The sequence below is a fragment of the Labrus mixtus genome, chromosome 20 (assembly GCF_963584025.1).
Source record: "Labrus mixtus chromosome 20, fLabMix1.1, whole genome shotgun sequence".
NCBI classification, from domain to species: Eukaryota; Metazoa; Chordata; class Actinopteri; order Labriformes; family Labridae; genus Labrus; species Labrus mixtus.
Genome location: NC_083631.1, coordinates 6,056,325 through 6,075,346, shown reverse-complemented (window position 1 = coordinate 6,075,346; position 19,022 = coordinate 6,056,325). Strand labels below are relative to the sequence as shown.

General features: G+C 43.4%; 1 protein-coding gene across 3 annotated transcripts in view; it reads right to left on the bottom strand.

Moving 5' to 3' along the window:
• Positions 1 to 6,738, bottom strand: part of tex2 (testis expressed 2) — a 29,158-nt gene extending 22,420 nt beyond the window's left edge. For 2 of the 3 annotated variants that reach the window (XM_061065357.1, XM_061065359.1), the window contains exons 1-2: positions 6,009 to 6,738; positions 4,978 to 5,071 (exon numbers count right to left, since the gene is read on the bottom strand). The gene's annotated coding sequence lies outside the window, so the exon portion shown is untranslated. Of the gene's footprint in view, positions 1 to 4,977; positions 5,072 to 5,430; positions 5,536 to 6,008 lie in introns of all 3 variants that reach the window. The other variant, XM_061065358.1, reaches the window with a different exon arrangement.
• Between the last annotated feature and the right edge of the window lie 12,284 nt (positions 6,739 to 19,022).

Genomic DNA, 19,022 nt, shown 5'->3' with positions numbered 1-19,022 from the left:
CAACTGAGACCTCCATCATATTGACAGCTAACAGTGCAGACCGCCTGATACTCTATATTGATGTGTGATGTGTCAATATGCCTGTTGGACTAATTCATTGTGTAACCTCCAAATGCAGATATGGACACACAGAGTGTGCAAAGAGCTGCTCGCGGGTCTGACACATCGACTGGCAGAGTTTTTGAGCTCGAGCGGCGTCAGGAGGAAACACCAAGCGGCGGTTTGATGTTTGGCTTCACAGTGCAGCCGTCTCTTAATGAAAAAGGAGAATAAAACAACAATCAAACTACAGCAGGGAGATAAAGAGAACTCACGCACACACGCTGGATCAAACCGGTTTTCTTCACCTCTCTCTCTCTCTCTCTGACACAGAATCTAGCGTCAACACGTCAAACATCAAACCCCGCCATGCAGATCATCCGGTGGTTGCCATGCCAACAGTGAAGCTTTCATCTTGTTCTTGGTCCTTTTGTTTGGCAGGGCTAGCTCCCCCCCCCCCCCCCCTCCTCACGGTGCAACCTCGTTCTCCTTGGAGTGTTTGTTAGCACAAGATCTTCAGTGAAGGGTGCTCCATGTGTGTGCGCGTGTGTCAGTCCATGTGTGTGTGTGTGTGTGTGCGTGTGCGTGTGCGTGTGCGTGTGTGTGTGTGTGTGTGTGTGCGCATTGTGCGTAGGTGCAAAACCAAAGCAAAAGAGAGAGGCTTGAATGCACCTTGTTTTGAGAAAGTGAGAGACGGTGAGTGTTTTCATACCTGCCTCTCAATGATGAAAAGAGCACCAGATCAATGAAGAATCTCTAATTATGCTCGTAAACATCAACACTCTCTCTCCTGACAAGTTCAAGCTGTTGCCTCCCCGTCCTCTCTGTGAGCATTCAGACACCACCGTGCTTGTTTTCATCACTACACGCCGCTCATTTGCTTTAGCAGCCACTCCACTTTGATACATAACGGATTTGCGTCGAGTATCGATGTCTGGTGCTGTCTAACCCGATTTGGCAGTTTTAGAGATCAAGAGGTGGATGAACGCGCAGCTCAGACTGAACACTCACAAACATACAGGAATCCAAATATATTAGGCAACATATAATCTTCTGTAAAAGCTGCTTGACAGCTGCAAACAGCCAGAGGACTCGTATTAGTCATAATCCACCCAATTACATGATGAATGGAGCGGCGGAGGGAGGGAGACGTGGGGCAGAAAAACATCAGCTGTGGGTTTAATGACAGACCGACGAAGATTAATATCAGAATTCTGTTTTGTTTTTATCCAGTGCGACCACCAGGAATAGGCGGCCTGTGTAAAGTGTTCATGTCACATGCTGAGTAGAGTGTGCGCATACAGAGTGTGTAGGTCAAATCTCTGTGTGTGATCTAGTAAACAAAGACTTCCTCCTTTCTCTCGATGTTTGCTTCCCGTTTAGCGAGATAACGGCAGAAAGTGGAAAGCATCGGCCATTACTCTCCCTCTGTATCTTTAACATTCACACCAACTGATGTATCTGCAGCAGAGTTACTTCTTTTTCCAGCTGCTCTCAACCAATGCTTTTACAACAGGCTCTGCTTAATTCATATCCTGCACAATAGCTGGTCAGTGAGAGCACAGAGAACCACACACACTCACACACACACACTCACACACACACACACAGCGTCAGCGTCAGAAGCCATTAGCGGTCTGACACTTGTGGCTGCTCGTCACAGTGACAGGCCCCGCTGGCTGCTCCTCTGGCTTTTCAGTGGAAACCGTAACTGTTGTGAAGGATGGTGTGCATGCACAGTACATGTGTGAAGACACTCATGCATGTGCATTCGTCCTTTCGCATAAATTAGTCCCTACATGTCTGTAATCTTGCAAACCGATCCATATGCAAAGTAGCACTTTCTGCAGAACTCAACACAAATGTCACATCAATCTGTAGTCGGGCTTTTGGAGACCACGTTCAATTTTTATTCACAAGGAATCTGACCACAGTTGTAGGCCGAGAGCCAGTAGTTAGGACGTTTTCTTCCACAAACATATCCTGTTGGTCTATATCTTGGGTCATCACTGGTTATTAAAGAGAAATAAAGAACAGAGTTTGTTATTTGGGGGCCCAAAACAGCACAAAATAGATGCTTCTTGTAAAATAATGCCAATGCTGATATTAAGATACAGGAATTGCACAAATAGAAAATAACAGTGTGACAGCATGGAGCATGGAGAGTCCCAAAATATAGTGAACGTAGCACAACAAGATTCAGGTGGTTGCCGTCCCAACATCCAAAGAAAGACAAAGATTCTGTTGGCTTATCAAATTAACATTCAAAGTCATAAATCATAGTTTTCAGCAGTGTACAGTTAATATAATGGCCTCAGTTGTAAATGGAAAACTTGATAAGTTCATTTACTTAAATTTGACTTCAGGATGAACGACGTCTTCAAATCTTAACCATCACTCTTGCTATATGGCTAAAATACTTTACTATACCTCTTGGTACATTGATCCTGCTACATGACCAAAAAACTAAGTGGACAACCGTACACCAGACACATGACAACTTCACTTTATAAGATCTTGAGCATCATTGGTGTTGGTTCCCATTCAAGAAGGAGACCATTAGAGAAGTTGGCTGCACTACAATTTGGTTGCTCTAAGTTGATTTTCCAGTTCATCCTAAAGATGCTACACATGATCAGGACTCTGCTTTCTAACCATAGACTGTATAAAATATGGACGTACTGTCAGTGACGTCACCCATTGGTTTCTAAAGTGTAGTTTTGAAGGCCATCGATTGCGGTCGCCATATTGGAAATGAAACTACCTTTCGGTTAATCTAGAAACAGGCAAAGAGGCGGAGCTGAGATGTGCCTTTAGCTTCACGGCAAACAGCTACAAACCACCAACCGGTCAGTGAGATCAGCCACACCCCAAATAATGCAAAGCTCTTAGCCTTAATGTCATCAAAACGAAAATCACCCTGCTTACCGTGTGTACCCATAGAACACGATCTCTTCACACCAAGATGTTTATTAATTCATCATGGCTGTTAATGGGACTTCCAGGGCTTTTTGAGCCAGTAGAAGAGACTCTCCAGGACCTTTTTGCACTGGCTTGCATATTAAGCACCAAAAGTTGCTGCTTGGAGATAACTGGCCTGCACGAGTGTGAAAGCCATATTGAAGCAGGAGAGGGATTTCCCCAAACTGTTAGCACAGTTAGAAGCACTATACCGACATAAACATCCTTAAATTCTGAAAAAATGACATCTTGGTAGGAGAAGTCGAGGTCAGGTATTAGCTTAAATACTTCTATAAACTCCAACAGAAACAAACCACATTTCATATATTCTCTGGTTTTATTCCCTATCTTCTATCCTCCAGGATAATAACACTGTAATTGTTTTATCTGGCTCAGATTGAAATCAGTTGGCATCATACCTGAGTAGGAGGATTTCCCTCAATTATTTATTTTGTAGGAATCTGGTGAGCTGCAGGGTTCTGCCTCGAGCACCTTCATTTTTATACTTATCACTACAAACATTCGATATGAAACCAGTTGTTCTTAAGACGTTATCTCCTTCTGATGGTATCTAACGGCTTTGAAGAAATTGAATCTTGTGAATGCCGTGTGACGTTTTTAATATCACAAAAAACACTTGTGCCCTTTCTCTTCTGAGAAGACGGAACGTCGAAAAGAGGTTTGTTTTCAATATCTAGCATTATTAAATCCATATCATTCAAACAGATTATTCTATTTACGGCCTCCACTCCACAAAATCCCTTCACTAAAAAGCTTGAGATTAAAAATGAATAAAAGCCGCGAGACACACACACACACACACACACACACACACACACATGAAAACACAAGGATCGATGTGGACATAAAGTTTACACTGACACTGACACATTGGCTCAAACCATGAAGGTTGAATGTCAGGAGCCCCCAAAAGAAAGCCCCCCAAGCTGAATTTTCTGAACTTGTCAAAATGTGAACTGCAGTTGAACTTGAGACTTCTCAGCCTGTAGCACACACACACACACACACACACACACACACACGGGTAAACATAGACACATCATCTCAGACTTCTCCGGTAGTGTTTGGGCCTTTTTATCCACCAACAATACTTTATTCAGGTTCAGCTGTCACCCTTACAGCAGTTTGTCTATATGAGTATTAACAAAAAAAATAAAAACAGTGTTCTCTTTAGACTCGCTGACACACACCTTCTTCACCTACAGACAGCGCTCAGTGTGGGACACAGATGTCGCTGTAAAGAATGTAAAAAATACATCTTGTTGGAATATGGAAGCCCTAAGCAGACATGCATCCATACATTTATTTCCTCCATTTTCCTGTGATAGTGAGTCATTTCTGGTTGTTTCCTCGAGATCTCGTCTTATTTATCTCAACACCTGGAGATGATAAAGCTGGTTTTCCCACGGTAAAGACCTCTTTCACATGATTTCTTCAGATCTGGACGTATTTGTCTTTTTATCTCGTGTTTGTTTTCCAATTCTAACAGATACATTTATCTCATTATTTTAAGATAGCAAAGCTTGATTTCTAGTGATAATGTGATGATTTTCTTGCAATCCAGAAAACATAACAAGGCGGGTTACCATGACAGGCCAGACCACGTCGTGCTGCTATTGTCCATGCTTAATGAGATAAGTCATGTTGGTTGTGTGCTTTTTGCAACTCCAGAGATAAGCAATAAATAAGTTGTGATCTCAGGAAAACCAGAGGAAATTATTTGATGGGCCAGAAAAAACAGAGTAAATGCAATGTTTGGATGTTTGTCCACTGAGGGCTTCCATATCTGTATTAACACAGAGATGTTTAAGTTGATAAAGACTGAGAGAAGAAACGTCTAGATGAAGGAGACACAATGACGTGAGGCAGGGTGCAGCTGTTCAAGGCCATGGATCAATTCCAGCAGCTCCCACACACACACACACACACACAGATGTGGGGGAGAGGAAGTCTTACCTTGAGATGTTAGAGGCATTCAATCTCCTCTCGTAACACAACCTGCACTGACACACACTGAACGCCACCGCCATGGATCATGGTGCTAACATGCCTGGAAAAAACACAGACAGGACAATACATGTGTTTAACAGGTAATGCACACCGGCTAACCATCATTTTTTAACATCTTACACAAAATGTTTTAAACTTGTCTTGCATGAAAAGGAGTGCTTTGGAGATCCAAAAGTTCAGAATGAAGCGGGAGACAACAGAGGGTGTTTGGTATAGATTGGACAAAAGATGCTCAGTGTCACACAATTTCTACAGAATGTATCCAACCACTTTTTTTTTGTTGCATACACATCTGTATTAGAAGCTACATTACAGCTCATTTAGAAAGCAGTTCACATAAGGACACAGAAGCTCTCTCTAAATTATCTGACAAGTCACACAGGCCCCTGATGATCTCACCCTGGAATAAAGGGAGTAAAGAGGGGATCTGGTGTAATTAGGTGACACGGAGATGAAGGTCTCAGAGATCGATGTCTTCTTGTGGGGCTGTGATGCCGTGGCCTGCTATTAGAAGGAGGACCAAGGGGAGAGGAGAGGAGAGGATTGAGTATTTCATGCAGATCAGAACAGTTCACAGAAAGCCATATGGGTAATGAGCAGAGAGATGCATCAGAAGCAAAGGCACTGCCATGATCCAAACAGTGAGAGGCTTACAAATTTAAAGCTATAGTCAAATGAAGGTGCTGTCATAAGGAAGTACACCACTGCACAATGAATGCTACACTGTTGCCAGCTTTTTTAGATGTTGTTCTTCTAATATAAAAGGGGATATTATTGCGTGGGATTATTTTTTTTAAGCACAAATAAACCCAAATATTTAGATATCCATCCGCTGCTTTGTCTTCCTCTCAGATTGGCTTTCGTTTTGTGTTGGTGAACGTCTGGGTGAGCCTAGCTGTCTCACATCCAGGGACCCAACAGCTGATGCAAAAAAAAAAAATTAAAAAAGAAACGTATAGCCTGCCTTCAAATCTTACCGTAGTCATCGCATCTTTGTGTGCAGGGCCGCTGGTTCTCTCTGCATCCAGAGCTTAGAATCTGCGTAACGACGAGGATCCTACTGCGCGGAGAGCCTGCGGAGGGATGCCGAGGGGCTGGCTGGCTGGCTGGCTGGTTCGCTGTCTGGCTGGCCCTGTGAGCACCCAGTGAGACTCCGGAGCAGACTGGTCCTGATACCTGCTCCCCCACCACGGCGCCGTTCTTCTTCTGTTAGTTCCACGCCACAGATGCACGAGCTCCCTGGGCGTGTGTTGTTTTGGTGAATGGGAGATGGTCAGCGCCACACCCCCTCCTCCTCCATCTAAACGCTGTTAACACCCAGAAGGTGAAAAAAGAAGAAGTAAACGGAGCATCCTGTCGTCGGCGTTTTGACGTTGCTTCATATTAGATTGTGTTGCAGCAGCAGCAGCAGCGGAGGAGGTTGAGTTGCGTCACGGCGTCGCAGTGTGCCTATCAGAGGTGGATTTCCCTCCACAAACACAACCAAGAGCCCTGCTTCTACATCAGCAAGGGGTGCACAAACATCTACAGAACATTATACGCTTTATTTAACCTGATCCACAACACGCCATGTTGCAAATAAAAAACTAAACGCCCTCAAAGGAAGCTACCCCTGGTTCTGATCCACCGGGTTGCTCTGTGGTTCTGGTTAGCCGGAAGATGCATCCGAATTTCGGCTCGTTAAATTAGATTTTATTCGCTTGGACAGGCTGCCACCTGCCGGGCTGACGTGATTACGTCAGGGGGTGAAATATCCCACGTGAGGCTGCGATCCACTGAGAGAGAGAGAGAGAGAGAGAGAGATTTAATTGTACCTAATTTTGTGTTTTATTTTGATTTTAGCTCTGGCAATGTTAACCTGTGTCTTTAATATGTCAACAAAATGAAAAAATAATCTTGAACCTGGGTTTATCCAATGTTCAGATTTCTCAGCTGGAAATGTATGCAAATGAGCGCATATTTAATTAGATAATGCCTTATTTGCATATTTGAACATAACATTTCAGAAAACTGATATAAGTAATAAACTGGAGAAGTTTCATGTTGATATCTGGGAGTTAATTTTTTTTACCTATTCATCTGTAGTGTCTCGCCTTAATTCAGAGAGAGAGAGAGAGAGAGAGAGGTGCATACTATCTCTCCTGAGAAGTAGTGTTTTATTTAAAGCCTTAGTTTTGACTTTTGACTGAAACGTCACTTTTGGTGTTACAGAAACTCTTAAAATGTATTTATTTTTCTAAAACTTGAACTTAGTCCACATTTTTAGGCCATATAAATTATTGGCTCCACGAATTTTTAATTAATACAAGCTTAGTGATGTTTAATGTTTTTATTTCATTTTATTGAGCCTAACGATCACATAGCCTATGGCCTAACATCTTTTTGTCACTGGTGTTACCTTCACCCCCCCTTAGCAATATTAAAGGACTTATACGAAAGACAATTTCTCAATCTCTTTGAGATGTTTTAAAGTATTTAATCAATAGATAAAAAAACAATTAGCCGTGTATCTAAATGTTGAGTTTATAGTTTGTCTCTTAATTTTATTCAGGCCTTCTTAAGGTGACTGTAGTAGAGTGTACATGTCAACTATCTGCACACTCATATGATGCCTGAAGGGTGTGGATCAAGTCAGTATCTTTCTTGACTGTCAATCTGAGGCAGAAGGACTCTGCTCATACTGAGAAACAACAGCGTGGATGAACAGCACCACCTTCAGGCCATAGTGAGAGATTCAAACCAGTTTTTGTTTTTTTATGATTTCGAAGTGATGTATAAACCAGATAAAGGGGAAGTGGAAATGTTGAAGGTCATTTTGTACAAATACAGAATATAAAGAGATGCCACTAATGAGCCAACAGCAAAAGAAGCCCAGGATGCTTGAGAGAAGAAGATTTTATTCTTTTAATGTTTTGCTTTGTGTGTGATCGACGCTTCAAGATGTGAGCAGGATGCTTCCTCTCCTCCTGCCCTCTTCAGTGGACAGACGTTTAACCTATATCTCAGATCTTCTCCATAATGAAAGAAAACGCTTATCTGCTGATTTGAAACTTCTAAACACTTTTTTCTGGTTATTTTTTTGAGGGTGCTATAAATCTTTTTTCCCCTTGATTGTCTATATTTTAGTCCTGGCTATTCCTTAATTTTTCATTTGTTATGTCAGTTCTGAAAAAAGGATGTATAGGCCTATGTGTTGACCGATGTTGCTGAATGTCATTCTGAAATAGCCAGGACATGTGTGTCCCAGTGTTTGTTTGAACGCTTGTTACAGCCGGTCATAGAGAGGTGGCAGGAGTCGAGGGAGACAGAATCAGTGTTTGTACTTAACTCTAAATTGTGTCCTTCATTTGCTACAGCACCAGAATCATTTATCTGTCTCTGCCTTTAAAAGAAACACACAGACTGCAGACTGTAAAGCCCAACAGAAGATCTGATCAAGCTCATGACATCATTCAAATGCAATGCTGTATTGAACCTTCAAACTTCAACCAGATTTCAGACTATTTGAAAAAATCCATCTCTCAATGATGATTCTTCTTCTTTCTTTTCTGTCTTTTCTTCTTTGCCTCTCCTCTTTCTTTTTCTTCTACCTCTTTCTCCTACTATTTCTCTTATCTTCTTTCTCTTCCTCTGCTTCTGCCTCTTCTTCTACTCCTCTTTTTCCTTTTTTATTGTTTATTTTCTGGAGCTTTTTATGCCTTTATTTTAGAGATAGGACAGTGGATAGAGTCAGAAATTGGGGAGAGAGAGAGAGAGAGAGAGAGAGTTGGGAATGACATGCAGGAAAGGAGCCACATGCTGGATTTGAACCCAGGCCGACCGCTTGGAGGGCTGTGGACTCTGCACACACTAACCACTAGGCGGCCCTCCTCCTCTTCTCCTTCTGCTTCTCTCCTTCCCCCTTGACTTCTCCTACTCCTTCTTTCTTCTCCTTACACACCTTCTTCTTCTTCTTCCTCCTCTCCATCATCTCCCTCTTCTTTGAGAGCGATGTGATAAATGTTTTAAACGATGTGATGAAGACGTCTTTCACTTTATGTGATGGAGATGGAGATCACGGTTTACCTGGGGACGTCTTACTCAATGGGTTGCTCTTTACTGATCTCAACCATCACAGTGTTGTTGCCTCTGATGTGTAAGAATAAAGATATTTTAAAAAAACCAGGTCAATTATCACTTATATAACGGGGCCTTGGCCTTTTGTACGGCTTCAGTAGCTCCCTCTACCTCTCAGAAGTTATTTAACAGAATGATTCACATCAAAGCACCCGGGACCCCCCGCTGCTAAACTCAAAGGCCAGACAGCCCATCTCCACTCTGACGCTCTAATAACCGAGCCTTTATGAAGTTCATAAAACCCACTCCTCACTGGATCACTGCAGATGGTGGGCCGGGCTAATAGCTGGAAAAGTAGCACAGACTGCCACCTCGCTTGGACTCCTTTGAACTGAACCGTACGCAGATTGAACAGGGGGGCGACCATATGCATGTTTCTGTGTGTGTTTGAAAGGACTCTCTCTGTGTATGTATGTGTGTGTGTGTGTGTGTGTGTGTGTGTGTGTGTGTGTGTGTGTGTGTGTGTGTGTGTGTGTGTCCTCGTCCTCGTCCCTATCCTGTCACAGCAGGGGTGCGACATGAAAGCCTTTCTACAGTGTTTGGTAATTGCAAAGACCTCCGTTCTGCCTAAACAGCAGAAGGGACGAAAACCTTATCAGGACACGGTCTAATCCAACACACACACACACACACACACACACATATAAGGTACAGGCTCACACACACACACACACACACACACACACACCTTTGGGGCAGCTGACCAATCAATAGTCTTGACTGTGTAGAAGTACACAGAAGTGTGTGTACTGGGTGCGTTTTCTTTTCTACACAGGCCTTTCTTTGTTGTGTGTAACCTTTTGATCTAAATGAAAAAAAAAAAGGGGGGGGTTAGGTAGGCTGATGTGTTGGAGAGGGGAAGTTATGCTAAAAGGGGAAGGCTGTGTCGGGGGGGGGGGAGTGCCACCTTTTCATCTCACCTCTCCTCCGCGCAGCTTTATAACGAATGTCAACGCTGATAACAAAGCCTCATTTGCATATCATAATCCCCATCTCTCGACCTTGTGATCAGGTGTGCTCAGACGCACGCCTGTGTTCTTTCAAAAAGAGAAAAAGATACAGAGCAAGAGAGAGAGAGAGAGGGGGGGGGGAGTCTGCTCACTTAGTTTGAAAGCTGTTTGAAGTTCTCTGCCCGAGTTCAAATAACACTAAAACATGTGCATGGCATTGAGTGGCTGATTTGTATTAAAAAAGAAGAAAGGCAGAGGGATGGAGGGATGAAAGGAGGTCAGGGAGGGGAGGCTGAGGGAACTTTCTGGAGCGAGTGAGGCCAAAATCCTTTTGGATCTCATGTCAGTACACATGAGGAGGAGCGGGCGCTTTTATATTTGATCCTTGAACTTGAAAGTGACGTGTTAGGCACTTTGACCCCCAACACATTTTCCTCAACTTTTGGTTTTGTGATGCCCTCATTTTTTTTTATTTTTTTTTGGCTTTGATCGGAAGACAGCAGATTATTCGCATCTCTAAAGTAGCTTCTTTTCTGTCTCTGGCACTTAAGCCGGCAAACGACAAGGAGAAACTCTGAACTCTTCAAACCAGCTTCAGTAAGGTTCTTCTGGGGAATGGAAGGGTAAGAAAAGAAGGTGTGGCTTTGAGGAAGTGCTTACCACACAGGAACACAATGATACCATACCATGCACATTTAGCTGCTTCCATAATGGTGCTGGATGGTGGCAGGGCGAGAGAAGAAGGCCTGGACATGTAACCAGGCTTACCACAGACGATATTATAAGATATGATACGATTCGACACACATGTAGCTGCCTCTATTTTTACCATACTATACATATATATACTATATAGCCCATGATAATGAGTCTGACATAATCTTGCTGCGTGTTTTTCTTTGGCTTACTAGCGTTACCCTCATTTTTGTGATAAGTCCCACTCTGAGGAGTCATGAAGTAGTGACATTGTGAGTTGAATTTATCTTTGACTTCAGTCCTGCACACATTCAGCTGCCTCCACATGATGAATTAAAACAATAAAAACAATAAAATCAACAAAAATCGACATCCAAACAATCAGATTGTGTGAATGTGTGTGTGTGTGTTTGTGTGATTAGCATCTCTGCATGTCTTTTGTGGATCCAAAGGTCAGAGACCACCCCAACTGTGTGTTCACACTCTTCATCCCCCCCCCCCCCCCCCCCCCACACACACACACACACACACACACACTGACCACCAGTGGTTGCTGGACTGTTCCAGGGCAGAGAGTTTGGACGTCTCCCAATACTCTATGTTTCTGCCTCCTCTCTGTCAGAAACGTCTTCTTGGCTTGAACACGCTGTTCTCAGCAGCCCATGGTTTTTTTTTTGAATCCCGGTTGTGAAGACCAGACGTCCTTTCCCATGAGTGCACATGGGCCTCCAACAGGGCCGCTTCAGCTCCTCCGCATTCTCCTCGTACCCCGTTTGGCCGCAGTTGTAAAGCCGGGTCCCTGGGAGTCGCCCGCCTCCACTCTGATCCACTCCGGGCCGGGGCTCTGCAGCTGAGCCTGTCCTGCCAGCTCCTTTATCCCAGCTACCGCACACCTAGGGCGGGCAAAGCCAGACTGACAGTCCCCCGCTGCCTCCAGAGCCTCCGTCTCATTTCCCCGATGCAGCCGCCCACCGCCCCGCTCTGCTTTTCAATCTTCGAAGCAATTAGAAGGAGATCCCTTTCTTTTGTGGACTATCCGGGGGAAAGAAGAAAAGTGAGAGAATGAGAAAGAAAGAAGAAGGAGGGCCAAGTTGTTGTTGGTGGTGGAGCTAAGGCCTAGCCAGGAGCCACTTGTGAAGCCCGGGGTATTAGGACTCACATGGTTTGTTTGGAAAGGCTTCTCCAGGGGCCAAAGTGGGATTACGTTGCAGATTGCAAGTTCCCATGGAAGGGGCCTATACCAGCGAGGGCTTTGGTGGGTGGGTTTCAGGTTGGGGGCCATAGAAGAGGTCTTTATGAGTTTGGGGTCTGTCTGAATGGAAAGGGCCAACTCCCAGCATGCTAGCCCTCCATATTAGATGGACACAGAGAGGCTATTGAAGTTACCCAGACGTCCCCCCTTTATTTCTGTCCCTTTCTCTCCCTCTCTTGAAGGCTTAGCTGTTCGCCAGTCGAGAAAAGAGTAAAAGACTGTTCTGCGGCCTGAAATGATTCTTGTGTTCGTTTTTTTTATGATGAAAATTCAATCTGTGATTCTGAGCAAACATAACATGATATGACAGACAGAAGCTTGAACCGCAGAGTCTGACTTCAAAGCCACAGTCACCAAATCACCTCAAATTATTTCTGACTATAGCTGGGTAAGTATCTCCTGAAGTCGGACTAGCTAATCTTTTAACACTTATTTTTAAAGAAGAATAGCTTTGAGTTTATACATGACTTAAGGCTTCACCTCAGTTACTCACAAAATCCACCAAACCGCCAGAAACGGATTGATACACGTTCATTCTTAAACGATACATGGTTTCTATATTTTTTCTCCATGAAGTTAAGGATATTGTGCGCTGACATATCATCAAGTTTGACTCCTGTTTAAAGTCACCTCCAGCTTGGAGGGCTGCTGATTCAAGTCCTGGTCGCACCAAAGTATGGAACAGGGTTTGATTGCTGGAGAGATGCGAGCTCAAGCCCTGAACCCTAAAACTGGTTGAATGCTCTTATATGTCCCTCGCACTGACATCTCTACATTGGTGCATGTCCATAAAGGTTCCTGTTTGTTTCATGTGTGTGTAATCCTGGCCCATTTGTGTGTTGCATGTTCGAAAAACAGCCCCTCAGGGATAACTAAGTATGTCTTCTACTTTCCCTGTTCTTTTGCTTTAATTATTGATGTGAGAACACAGAAAAATAAAAACAAAACAGTAAATTCGGCACTGGTCCTGCACTTCAGCTCTGATGTGTCAGAAACTGATCGGAAACAAGACTCATAGCTTAAACCTCTCAGAAAATAATTTAACCACTTTAACTTTAACATTTAAATCACCTGAATCTAGACGTTACTGCAGACACATTCAATTAAACTCTTTCATAGGACTTTCATAAAGGTTATTACAAGTCAAGGTTCTTGTATGTAAGTTTGTAATACATCAATAACAACATAAATTAGTTAAATTAGTTAAAAACTGCTGAATGTATATTTTGATTCACCCACCTTTATAAGTATTTAATTAGTAACTTGGGTTTTCTGTGGAGACATATATGTATATCTGCCCTCTAGTGTTGAACTGTAGGTACTGCACATTCTGCTTCATCATGACTGAGTTGCTCAGATTTCAGACAAACATGAATCTATTTGAAAAGATTCATTCAAAGAGGGGATCTGAAATTTGAAAGTACAGATAAATGGAGGAAACATGGATGAAAATGTTCGAGTACAGGCTCCAGTTTGCTTCTTCCAGAGCCTTGAAATCACAAAAAAAGATGATGATTCTAATCTTTATATGCTGTATACTACATATGAAGCAACGAGCGTCTACAGTAGAACTTTTTAACACGTGTATGTTTTAAACAGAGAGGCGATGCAATGAGCTCAAACAGCAGCAGAGATTTAAAGCTTTCTGTTCAACACTTCAGTTTGATGATTTTTTATCAGAACTATGTTAAACTGCTCTGTTCCTGTAAAATAAAGAAAATTAAAATTCAATTTTTTTTTAGCAATACAAAAAAACACTACAACATCAATTAAGATGAAGATAAAATGAATGAATAAATATGTAAAATTAAGCTACAGTGCCGATCGTAGTGCAGGGATAAGATGGTAAGATAAGATTCTAAGATGCCTCAACTCGATGTAAGAAAATAAAAGCGCAGCAACCAAACCAGAGGCCCAGGAGAACATTTGCGAGTGTTAGGCACATTTGGTATCATCGTGAAGTTGGATCCATCTTTTCCCACCATGGCAGCTAAAAATAACGGGTTTGATTCTGACATGAAGAAGTACCAGCTGCCTTCCCTCCTCAGATCTAAGGGCCCATACTGAGTTTATATTCTTCTTCTTCAATGGGAAGATTCAAGATGTATTGATTGATTTATAAACTCACAGTAGAACTTTGAAATCTGTTCAGTCAGTAACTGGAACTGAAGTTAATACTTTAAGTTTGGTGATGCTTCAGTTTAGTCTCCCTGTGTGCACTGAGGAACCAAAACTGGACGAATCAAAGCCATACGTCATGTGTACGGATCAGCATCATCGCTCCCCAGATGTCTCCCCCCTGCCCTTCAAGCTCTCCTGTCACCTATAGACCCCCAACCCCATCCAACCCCAGCACCCCATCAGTCTGTGTCTGCAGACCAAACAGCCGCGCTCCCCTTCTACTCCCCCCCGACCCCCTCCAGCCATTTCCCTTTGAGCTGTGCCGCCGCAATGCATAAATACATAAATCTGGTGTCAGTGGATGCATGTGTGTGAGTTTTAATACGTGTGTGTGTGTGTGTGTGTGTGTGTGTGTGTGTGTGTGGTGGGGGATGTCGACATATAGACGACGGCCGGCAACCCCACAGACAGACCCTCTTTCATGTGTCACCAGATCGGGGACGCTCAGTGTTTACACACCACACCCATCCAGACACACAACCAGAACCCGCCCCCCCCCCGGAACGTGTCACCCTGGCTGGGGACACTCCGGGGGGGGGGGGGACAAAGGCTGTGAGTCGACCTGGAGGTGGTGGTGCCAGTCTGGCTCTCTGATCTGACCGACCGCCGCAGACCTGATGGGAGATACGGCCACAGGTCAGAGGTCAAAGAGGCCATAAAAAAGGAGTCAGCTGAGCTCCCCTTGTTTGGCTCCATGTCAGCTGCGTTTGCCAAACACACACACATGATTTAACGTTTTGTGATTTGAAAGTCAAGTGTTTGAACTTTGGACGGTTGCTGAGCTCAATCTGACAGATGTCGAGGAGATTCACAACACACTTTTAAGTTACTATCTTCTTTATAACTCCTGTGGGTTTAGCTGGTTATGAATCAGACTCTTTATGAGCTGCAACACCAAACGAGACCATCAGTATATATCTCTCAGTTCTTTTCGGGTCATTGTTAAATAACTTGATGAACAGCATGCTGCCAAAACAGACTTTTTCAACTCTCCCAGTCAGAACGTTTACATGATGTAAAATTTTTTTTTAAAAAAAGGCTAATTATTGTGTTAGTCCGACTACAACTTCTGAAATACACATGGACATGATAGTCCGACTAAAATTCAAAAGTCAAATTTCCAGAAGTTGGAAATAATGCAGTTGAGGGTCTATTTCCTCTTGCATGGTTAAACCTCAATCGGCCCTGTACCTGGCCCAGGGGTTCTCCATGCCCCACGTCCCTGTGCCGGGTTATGACACTGAAGACAAACAGCACAACCCTCTGAGTGTCAGACAAAAAAACAACTTTTTATCTGCTGGTAGATGTGAGAGCAATGATTAATGAAGCAATGAGCTTTTCAACGCAGTCAACTCAGACTACTTTACACATAAAGATGTATCTCTACATCAGTGCATTCAAGATCAAATCAAATCACGACAGTAAGAAGATAAACATCTCCGCCATTTCATATCAGATTTCCATAAACAGTTGTTAACTTTAAGTCCTGCTGTAACAACCATGAGTCCCCTTCTTCTGTCTGGAAACATTAAAAAAAAGGTAGGAGAGAAAATGAGACGAAAGGAAAAGAGCAGAAAACAACAAAGCTAAAGGAAGCATTATATCCTGCTGTGTTAAATTGGGTGTGACTAGGAAGGCCCTGAGAAAATACACACACACACACACACACACACACACAACACAAACAAATTAACATCTAAAATACCCGTGGCTCGTTTCAACCGTTCACTTCAAACCGTCATCAGGCCTCTAATGGGGGCCAAGTTCAAAGCTCCACTACACTCCCGCTGCTTTGCTGAGATGGAGGAACAACACCACCGTCTCCCTCTCCCTCCCTCTGTTTGTTTATCCTTCGCTTTGCTCTCCTTCCCTGCTCCTTTCACTCCTTCTCTCCTCCATGCTTCATCGCCTTCAGAAGACCCCTCACTAAATTTAGCAGCAACCTCTCGTTCTTTGCCTTTTCTCCTTGTTTCATTTTCAATATTTGATTCTAGCGTTACATGCAGCTCTCTCTCTCTCTCTCTCTCTTTGTATCTCAATCCAGCTTTCATCATGTATGCCAGTCTTTCAAATCTGACAGACATTGATCAGCACGCAGCAGCGCTGATGCTGTCCTGGTGCAAGTTTGTTCACAAAGCCCCCCCGTCTAACCCTGGATATCCAAACACAGCCTTGAACAGCGAGCTCTCAGAAGACAATCACTGGTCCGATTTAGACAGTTGCTCGGAACTGCCCTGCAGATATCTGCCAGGATCAAAACACCCTTCACATCTCCTCCCCGCTTTCTCCCCTCTTCTCTTCTTTCTCCCCTTTTTTTCCTCTTTCGAAGATGGCACTTCCACAAATGTTTAACTCCAGCTATCTGCTCATTAAGAGGTCTTCAAAGCCTTCCATTGATGTAAAAGCATCCATTTGAATTTGTAATCACCCTTTGCTGTACGGCTGCTGCGCTCAGCGTAATTTTCCCCCGGATTTTCTGATAGCCGGCTCAAAGAGCTAACATCCAGTTTTTTCTCTCCTCTCTGAACAGTGGGAGGAAGAGAGAAAAATAAAAAAAAGAGGACTTTATCAAACTTTCAGAAGCAGGGAGGTGCGTATTTGTGAAGGCCTTTGGGTTTGTTTATATATGCTGACAAAGAAAGTAAGAATATATAGAAATTCACTCTGCCGACAACCCTCACAAGAAGATAAGAGCGGGGAGAAAAAACGCACTCGAGCTGGATAAGGTTTGTTTGAAGATTAAAGTTCTGTCTTCATCGGGCTATTTTCTTGAAAGGCACATAAATGGCCCAGAAATTGGTTTGTCTATAGGGAGCGTTTTAACTGATATCGCCTTTAATGGAAGGTATTTTTTAATATTCCCCGACACAAACTTTAAGGTGTCTGCGGCTGAGAGAAAACACACTTTGCCCACATGATACGTTTTGAAAGAGCGCCAAGAGACACATTCGGCAGCGACCTGCATGCATATTTAGCTCAGACGTCTTCTGCGTGTCGAGATGATGGAGAGCCAAACTCTGTCAATCCACAGCGACACCATGAAGAAGAAGAAAATGCAGGGGGAAAAAAGCATGAAAAGAAGAAGAGGTTCGTCAGATCCTTGAGGCAGAAGAACATACCTTTACATCTGGATTTCCTCACAGGAAGGAAGTGTTTGAAATCTAATACATAAACATTATTCCCCAGGCTCGCCGGTTTTCCCTTCACCTGCGGAGAAACGGGCTCGTCTTCTAAACCACTTTGGGGAACTTTTCCACAATACAGTCCTACTTCAGGAGGTTCAATAAGAGGGCTGACTGGGATTTGGCTCCTGCCATGTTTCATCAAACACACTTGTCTTCAGCCATCGTAGGCCTGTCTGTCAGTCAAACAGCTCCTCATAAATAGCGTTTTCCTCAGGTTTCCACCGCTCTCTTCTGAAACGTGGATATTAAAGAGCTCTGTGTGAGTTCAAAGAATGTACTGTTGAAATCTCACGACTCAGAGCTAAACACAACTGGGAAATATGACTTACAGCATGCTAATGCTATTACAGAACCCCTCCTGCTAATGCTCAAGAAATGCTAAGTCAAACTGTGGTTGATTACAACACTAGTTCATTTTTGAGGCTCCATCCATTGGGTTTTGGTAACATTGTAGTCATCAAAGTAACTGCCGAGGTTTCAAAGCAACAAACACGAGCGGTCAGATCATAACTCAGATTTTAAACGAACCTCCAAGCTAGTAAAATTTGTTTGGAAGCGAAAACAAAGGTGAGCGGTCAGATTACAAAGCAAACGGCCCTCAGTAAACATCCATCAAGGTTTATGGGAGACTCACTGACAGGTCAATGCGTCCTGCAAGCCAACACGAGGGTCAGGTGACTTATGAGGGCATAGCCATGCTATTTTACCAGCACACACTGCTAGCTGACCACACTGACTGTGAGAATGTTGTTTTAGCTTGTTTTCTTACTATTCAAGTAATTATTACCAAAAACTCCAAGGAAAAGATCATTATGATGCCAGTACAGAAAACCAAGCAGCACCTTTGCTGGCAGCAGAAGTTCTTCAAATTCTTAAATGTCCATTTTTACATCAGAAATAAACGTGTTTACAGCCTGGTTCAACAACCAATTTGGTCTGAGTAGCTCATGTATTTATTGGTACACACTACTATGGGAGACATTTCTTTATAACTAATCTGTTTTGATTTATTTAAGAGTTATGAATAACTGGGGGCGTGGATGATTTGACTGACAGGGGGGTGCATTGTAGATGTTAACCAGGAGGATTAAAGCCCACCTCAGGTCCTCCTTTTTGCCTTTTATTATGTTGAAAGTTAGTTTGAGACTGCATTTCCAATACGGCAACCACCATTGTAAGACTTTGAAATCAGCTTCAGAATCCAGTGGGTGTCACTGAGGGCGCGGTCACACTGGTCATCTGTACCGTGCTGTACCCAAGCACGATTGCCCCCCCGCTGCGCCATTCCCACGCTGGCCGGCACAGCCCGCAGTCACACTACACAGGACTATCCGTGCCTAAGCACGATTACCTCTTGTACATAACGTCTTAATACAACACATGCACGCTTTATGTTATTATGAAGCGTGCTCAGTTTACAAACAGGCGGACGAGAGAGAGAGAGAGAAAGAGACGTGCAGTCAAGTCCGCGTCTGCACATCAGAGAAAAACACAGAGCATTACAGCTACTTTACAGCTTATTTTAAGCCATTTTTATCAGACACAGCCATAAATAAATAAAAATTAAAAATAGACGCGCGACCGAGTCCACAGGCGAGTCCGCAGCCGCAC